Below are 7,782 nucleotides of genomic sequence, written 5' to 3' on the forward strand. Positions count from 1 at the left end.
ATTTTGTAAAGATATTATGGAAGCTCACTTTCGAGAGGAGAGTGGACGGGTGTGTTCGACTAAACAGCGTTGGACTAGTGAGTGTGAGCAGGTTACATTTAGGGGAACTCGTAGGAGTGAGAACTGAGTTGCATGTTAAAAAGGGCATGAATATATTCGCATGTCAAATGCTTTGGAAAGATTTTTAAAGATGATAAGGAATCTCACTTTTCAGAGGAGATTGAATGGGTATGGGCGACTTAACAGCGTTGGACTAGTGAGTGTGAGCGATTTACATTTAGGGGAACTCGTAGGAGTGAGAAGTGAGTTGCATGTTAAAAAGGGCGTCAATATATTCTCATGTCAAATGTTTTGGAAAGATTTTTATAGATGATAAGGAAGCTCCCATTTCAGAGGAGATTGGACGGGTTTTGGCGACTTAACAGCGTTGGACTAGTGAGTGTGAGCAGGTTACATTTAGGGGAAATCGTAGGAGTGAGAAGTGAGTTGCATGTTAAAAAGGGCGTGAATATATTCGCATGTCAAATGCTTTGGAAAGATTTTTAAAGATGATAAGGAATCTCACTTTTCAGAGGAGATTGAATGGGTATGGGCGACTTAACAGCGTTGGACTAGTGAGTGTGAGCGATTTAAATTTAGGGGAACTCGTAGGAGTGAGAAGTGAGTTGCATGTTAAAAAGGGCGTCAATATATTCTCATGTCAAATGTTTTGGAAAGATTTTTATAGATGATAAGGAAGCTCCCATTTCAGAGGAGATTGGACGGGTTTTGGCGACTTAACGGCGTTGGACTAGTGAGTGTGAGCAGGTTACATTTAGGGGAACTCGTAGGAGTGAGAAGTGAGTTGCATGTTAAAAAGGGCGTGAATATATTCGCATGTCAAATGCTTTGGAAAGATTTTTAAAGATGATAGGAATCTCACTTTTCAAAGGAGATTGAATGGGTATGGGCGACTTAACAGCGTTGGACTAGTGGGTGTAATCGAGTTCCATTTAAGGGAACTTGTAGGAGTGAGAAGTGAGTTGTTTATTAAAAAGAGCGTGTACATATTCGCATGTCAAATGCTTTGGAAAATTTTGTAAAGATACTAAGGGAGCTCACTTTCCAGAGGAGATTGGACGTGTATGGGCGACTTAACAGCGTTGGACTAGTGGGTGTGAGTTAGATCCATTTAGGGGAACTCGTAGGTGTGAGAGGTGAGTTGCATGTTACAAAGAGCGTCAATATATTCGCATGTCAAATGTTTTGGAATAATTTGTAAAGATGCTAAGGAAGCTCACTTTTCAGAGGAGAGTGGATGGGAATGGTCAACTTAACAGCGTCGGACTAGTGACTCTGAGCGGGTTACATTTAGGGGAACTCGTAGGAGTGAGAAGTGAGTTGCATGTTAAAAAGAGCATGATTGTATTAGCATGTCAAATATTTTGGAAAAATTTGCAAAGATGCTAAGGAAGCTCACTTTTCAGAGGGGAGTGGATGGGTATGGTCGACTTAGCAGCGTTGGACTAGTGAGTCTGAGCGTGTTACATTTAGGGGAACTCGTAGAAGTGAGAAGTGAGTTGCATGTTAAAAAGGGCGTGAATATATTCGCATGTCAAATGCTTTGGAAAGATTTTTAAAGATGATAAGGAATCTCACTTTTCAGAGGAGATTGAATGGGTATGGGCGACTTAACAGCGTTGGACTAGTGAGTGTGAGCGATTTACATTTAGGGGAACTCGTAGGAGTGAGAAGTGAGTTGCATGTTAAAAAGGGCGTGAATATATTCGCATGTCAAATGCTTTGGAAAGATTTTTAAAGATGATAAGGAATCTCACTTTTCAGAGGAGATTGAATGGGTATGGGCGACTTAACAGCGTTGGACTAGTGAGTGTGAGCGATTTACATTTAGGGGAACTCGTAGGAGTGAGAAGTGAGTTGCATGTTAAAAAGGGCGTGAATATATTCGCATGTCAAATGCTTTGGAAAGATTTTTAAAGATGATAAGGAATCTCACTTTTCAGAGGAGGTTGAATGGGTATGGGCGACTTAACAGCGTTGGACTAGTGAGTGTGAGCGATTTACATTTAGGGGAAATCGTAGGAGTGAGAAGTGAGTTGCATGTTAAAAAGGGCGTGAATATATTCGCATGTCAAATGCTTTGGAAAGATTTTTAAAGATGATAAGGAATCTCACTTTTCAGAGGAGATTGAATGGGTATGGGCGACTTAACAGCGTTGGACTAGTGAGTGTGAGCGATTTAAATTTAAGGGAACTCGTAGGAGTGAGAAGTGAGTTGCATGTTAAAAAGGGCGTCAATATATTCTCATGTCAAATGTCTTGGAAAGATTTTTATAGATGATAAGGAAGCTCCCATTTCAGAGGAGATTGGACGGGTTTTGGCGACTTAACAGCGTTGGACTAGTGAGTGTGAGCAGGTTACATTTAGGGGAACTCGTAGGAGTGAGAAGTGAGTTGCATGTTAAAAAGGGCGTGAATATATTCGCATGTCAAATGTTTTGGAAAGATTTTTAAAGATGATAAGGAATCTCACTTTTCAGAGGGGATTGAATGGGTATGGGCGACTTAACAGCGTTGGACTAGTGGGTGTAATCGAGTTCCATTTAAGGGAACTTGTAGGAGTGAGAAGTGAGTTGTTTATTAAATACAGCGTGAACATATTCGCATGTCAAATGCTTTGGAAAATTTTGTAAAGATACTAAGGAAGCTCACTTTCCAGAGGAGATTGGACGTGTATGGGCGACTTAACAGCGTTGGACTAGTGGGTGTGAGTTAGATCCATTTAAGGGAACTCGTAGGAGTGAGAGGTGAGTTGCATGTTAAAAAGATCGTGAATATATTCTCATGTCAAATGTTTTGGAAACATTTGTAAGGAAGCTCACTTTTCAGAGGAGATTGGATGTGTATGGCTACTTAACAGCGTTGGACTAGTGAGTGTGAGCGAGTTACATTTAGGGGTACTCGTAGGTGTGAGAGGTGTGTTGCATATTAAAAAGAGCGTGAATATATTAGCATGTCAAATATTTTAAAAAAAATTTGTAATGATGCTAAGGAAGCTCACTTTTCAGAGGAGAGGGTATGGGTATGTTCGACTTAACAGCGCTGGACTAGTGAGTGTGAGCGATTTACATTTAGGGGAACTCGTAGGAGTGAGAAGTGAGTTGCATGTTCAAAAGGGCGTGAATATATTCGCATGTCAAATGTTATGGAAAATTTTGTAAAGATACTATGGAAGCTCACTTTCGAGAGGAGAGTGGACGGGTGTTTTCGACTTTACAGAGTCGGACTAGTAGGTGTGAGCGGGTTCCATTTAGGGGAACTCGTTGGAGTGAGACGTGATTTGCATGTTAAAAAGAGCGAGAATATATTCGCATGTCAAATGTATTGGAAAAATTACTAAATAAGCTCACTTTTCAGAGGAGATTGGACGGGTTTGGGCGACTTAACAGCGTTGGACTAGTGGGTGTGAGTGGGTTCCTATTAGGGGAAGTCGTAGGAGTGAGAAGTGAGTTGCATATTAGAAAGAGCGTGAACATATTCGCATGTCAAATGTTTTGTAAAATTTTGTACAGATACTAAGGAAGCTCACTTTCCAGAGGAGGGTGGACGGGTATTGGCGACTTAACAGCGTAGGACTAGTGAGTGTGAGCAGGTTACATTTAGGGGAACTCGTAGGAGTGAGAAGTGAGTTGCATGTTAAAAAGAGCTTGAAAATATTGGCATGTCAAATGTTTTGGAAAGATTTTTAAAGATGATAAGGAAGCTCACTTTTCAGAGGAGATTGAATGGGTATGGGCGACTTAACAGCGCTGGACTAGTGGGTGTAAGCGGTTCCATTTAGGGGACTCGTTGGAGTGAGAAGTGAGTTGTATATTAAAAAGAGCGTGAACATATTCGCATGTCAAATGCTTTGGAAAATATTGTAAAGATACTAAAGGAAGCTCACTTTTCAGAGGAGAGTGGACGGGTATGGGCTACTTAACAGCGTTGGACTTGTGGGTGTAAGCGGGTTACATTTAGGGGAACTCGTAGGAGTGAGAAGTGAGTTGCATGTTAAAAAGAGCGTGAATATATTAGCATGTCAAATATTTTAAAAAAAATTTGTAAAGATGCTAAGGAAGCTCATTTTTCAGAGGGGAGGGGATGGGTATGTTCGACTTAACAGCGCTGTGCTAGTGAGTGTGAGCGGGTTACATTTAGGGTAACTCGTAGAAGTGAGAAATGAGTTGAATGTTAAAAAGAGCGTGAATTTATAAGCATGTCAAATATTTTGGAAAAATTTGTAAAGATGCTAAGGAAGCTCACATTTCAGAGGAGAGTGGATGGGAATGGTCGACTTAACAGCGTCGGACTAGTGAGTGTGAGCGGGTTACATTTAGGGGAACTCGTAGGAGTGAGAGGTGAGTTGCATGTTAAAAAGAGCGTGAATATATTGGCATGTCAAATGTTTTGGAAAGATTTTTAAAGATGATAAGGAAGCTCACTTTTCAGAGGAGATTGAATGGGTATGGGCGACTTAACAGCGCTGGACTAGTGGGTGTAAGCGGTTCCATTTAGGGGACTCGTTGGAGTGAGAAGTGAGTTGTATATTAAAAAGAGCGTGAACATATTCGCATGTCAAATGCTTTGGAAAATATTGTAAAGATACTAAAGGAAGCTCACTTTTCAGAGGAGAGTGGACGGGTATGGGCTACTTAACAGCGTTGGACTTGTGGGTGTAAGCGGGTTACATTTAGGGGAACTCGTAGGAGTGAGAAGTGAGTTGCATGTTAAAAAGAGCGTGAATATATTAGCATGTCAAATATTTTAAAAAAAATTTGTAAAGATGCTAAGGAAGCTCACTTTTCAGAGGGGAGGGGATGGGTATGTTCGACTTAACAGCGCTGGGCTAGTGAGTGTGAGCGGGTTACATTTAGGGTAACTCGTAGAAGTGAGAAATGAGTTGAATGTTAAAAAGAGCGTGAATTTATTAGCATGTCAAATATTTTGGAAAAATTTGTAAAGATGCTAAGGAAGCTCACATTTCAGAGGAGAGTGGATGGGAATGGTCGACTTAACAGCGTCGGACTAGTGAGTCTGAGCGGGTTACATTTAGGGGAACTCATAGGAGCGTGAAGTGAGTTGCATGTTAAAAAGAGCATAATTGTATTAGCATGTCAAGTATTTTGGAAAAATTTGTAAAGATGCTAAGGAAGCTCACTTTTCAGAGGAGAGTGGATGGGTATGGTCGACTTAGCAGCGTTGGACTAGTGAGTCTGAGCGGGTTACATTTAGGGGAACTCGTAGGAGTGAGAAGTGAGTTGGATGTTAAAAAGAGCGTGAGTTTATTCGCATGTCAAATGTTTTGTAAAGATTTTGAAGATGCTAAGGAAGCTCACTTTTCAGAGGAGAGTGGATGGGTATGGTCGACTTAGCAGCGTTGGACTAGTGGGTGTGAGCGGGTTACATTTAGGGGAACTCGTAGGAGTGATAAGTGAGTTGCATGTTAAAAAGAGCGTGAATGTATTAGCATGTCAAATATTTTGGAAAAATTGGTAAAGATGCTAAGGAAGCTCAAATTTCATAGTGTTTTGAACAGGAGCATATTCACCATTTTTTCGCTCCATTAGGAGCATTTTTTCCATGGGATATCTTTAAACTGCACTTCGGTAAGTGATAGGAGGGTTTGTTTTGCGGCTGCGACCCATATCTCCTACTTGAAGCTTCAGCACAGGCTGCTCCTTTCCCCGTGGCACTGTAGTTTGTAGAAATGCTGAAAATGAAGTCCGACACCGAGATAGTGGGTGCTGTTTTACTGATTAAGATAACAGTTTTGGGGCTATCACAGTATACGCGCTCTTCTCATCCATAAATCTGAATTGCTTTCACAGAAATCTACTGATTTATTTCTTTTGAACGTTGTGCAGTCTTTCTGATTCACCCAATGCTGTATAACAGATGTCTCCCAAAATAAGTTTATAACGCGATTTTACTGGTTAAAATTCTGCACTGAATTTATTGTTTGGAGTATTGTGCAATACACCTGCAAATAGTACCCATATAACCACTCAAATAAGCCTTTTAACTTCCGTCCTGTTCCCAGAACCGACGAGCTAACCACATATCCATCGCCGAATCGGGGAATCCCAAAACTGTCGATCGTGCACGAAAGGAAGTGGACTGTCGAAACACAGAACAATATGCAGTTTACAAGCTTCTGATCTCTTCTTGTCTGAAGCCTTCATTGATGTCGTTTCACTTTAGCAGAAGGTTGCACTCAGACAAGGATCTCCTAGTTTTCCAACATATTTTTAACATTCTGGAACCTGGTTGGTAGGTACTCAGAGAGGACAGAGGATAAGGTTACGATTGTGGTTGGGGCCGTAAACTAAATTACTGTGAGTTGCACAATCAAACATACAACTTTATTATTTTCAAGAACCAGTTATTTACTCATTGCTTTAAAAGATCACAATTAGAAAATACGGCTGAAAGCCTAGTTAAAGAAACCATGAGATGCTTTCTGGGCTGAAGGTAAAAAACCACACCAAAAACAAGAACGGTTGAAGGCCTGACTTAGAAATCAAAAGCAATTAAAAACAGAAGTTAAAAATTAAAAAAAAACATCCAATTGAAAACAATTAGCGGCTGAAGGCTTACACTGCACGTCTGAAGGATACCTATAATTAAAACACATTAACAAACAATTTCTTCTAACCAAGAATTTTCTTTTTAAACTTACAATAGAATGGCTGAAAGCCTAAGTAAAGAAATATTAACTTATTACACGGCTGAAGGCCACAAACAAATTTGAAACAATGGCTGAAGGCCTGAACAACAAGCCAGACAAACATTTTAAAGTAAACCCCTTCCTTCTTATAAAAAATTTTCCTTTAAAGGGCACACACGACTGAAGGCCTTATTAAAAGAGGCTCACGTAAATCCTCGGCTGAAGGCCACACGTAATACACCGAACAACTAACGGCTTAGGTCCTGGATTACAAACAATTTCAGATAGAACAAATTTTAAGAAAAAAATAGTTTTTTAAAAATAAAATCGATCTCCAAAATTTTAATTTAACACAGTTGAAGGCCTTTATGTAAAATTTAAAAAGAACTGAATTAACACACAGCTGAAGGCCTCGCACAATACTTAAAACTAAGCCGGCCGGAGTAGCCGTACGGTTCTAGGCACTATAGTCTGGAGCCGCGTGACCGCTACGTTCGCAGGTTCGAATCCTGCCTCGCGCATGGATGTGTGTGATGTCCATAGAATAGTTAAGATTAAGTAGTTCCAAGTACTAGGGGACGGATGACCACAGCAGTTAAGTCCCATAGTGCTCAGAGCAATTTGAACCATTTTTGAACTTCAAACTAAAATGAAAATCACAATCTAAAACAAGAGAACAAGTGGTGCTTTGAAGTGTTTCAAGGGTCAGCCTGAGAAGGTAGCTCACACATAAGGTGAGGTGAGACAGGCATCCAAGAGTTGAAGTTAAATAATCGGATGGCAACACAAACTAGGGATGGCCCAAGGACTGACCGACAACTTAACCAATCCCCTTCCGTCCGACCAACGGCACAACGATGGAAAATAACGGCCAAGGACGAGGATACGAACAGCACTACGTCTTCAGAAAGTGGCGTTTAAAAACAGCCAAGGGAACAATAACCACTCTAAACAAAATATGAACCAAACAACTTAAAAGGCTGTTGAACTCTGTGTGGCTGGTCCCGGCGGAGTTTCGAGTCCTCCCTCGGGCATGGGTGTATGTGTTTGTCCTTAGGATAATTTAGGTTAAG

This window comes from Schistocerca piceifrons, chromosome 4 (genome assembly GCF_021461385.2).
Source record: "Schistocerca piceifrons isolate TAMUIC-IGC-003096 chromosome 4, iqSchPice1.1, whole genome shotgun sequence".
NCBI classification, from domain to species: domain Eukaryota; kingdom Metazoa; phylum Arthropoda; class Insecta; order Orthoptera; family Acrididae; genus Schistocerca; species Schistocerca piceifrons.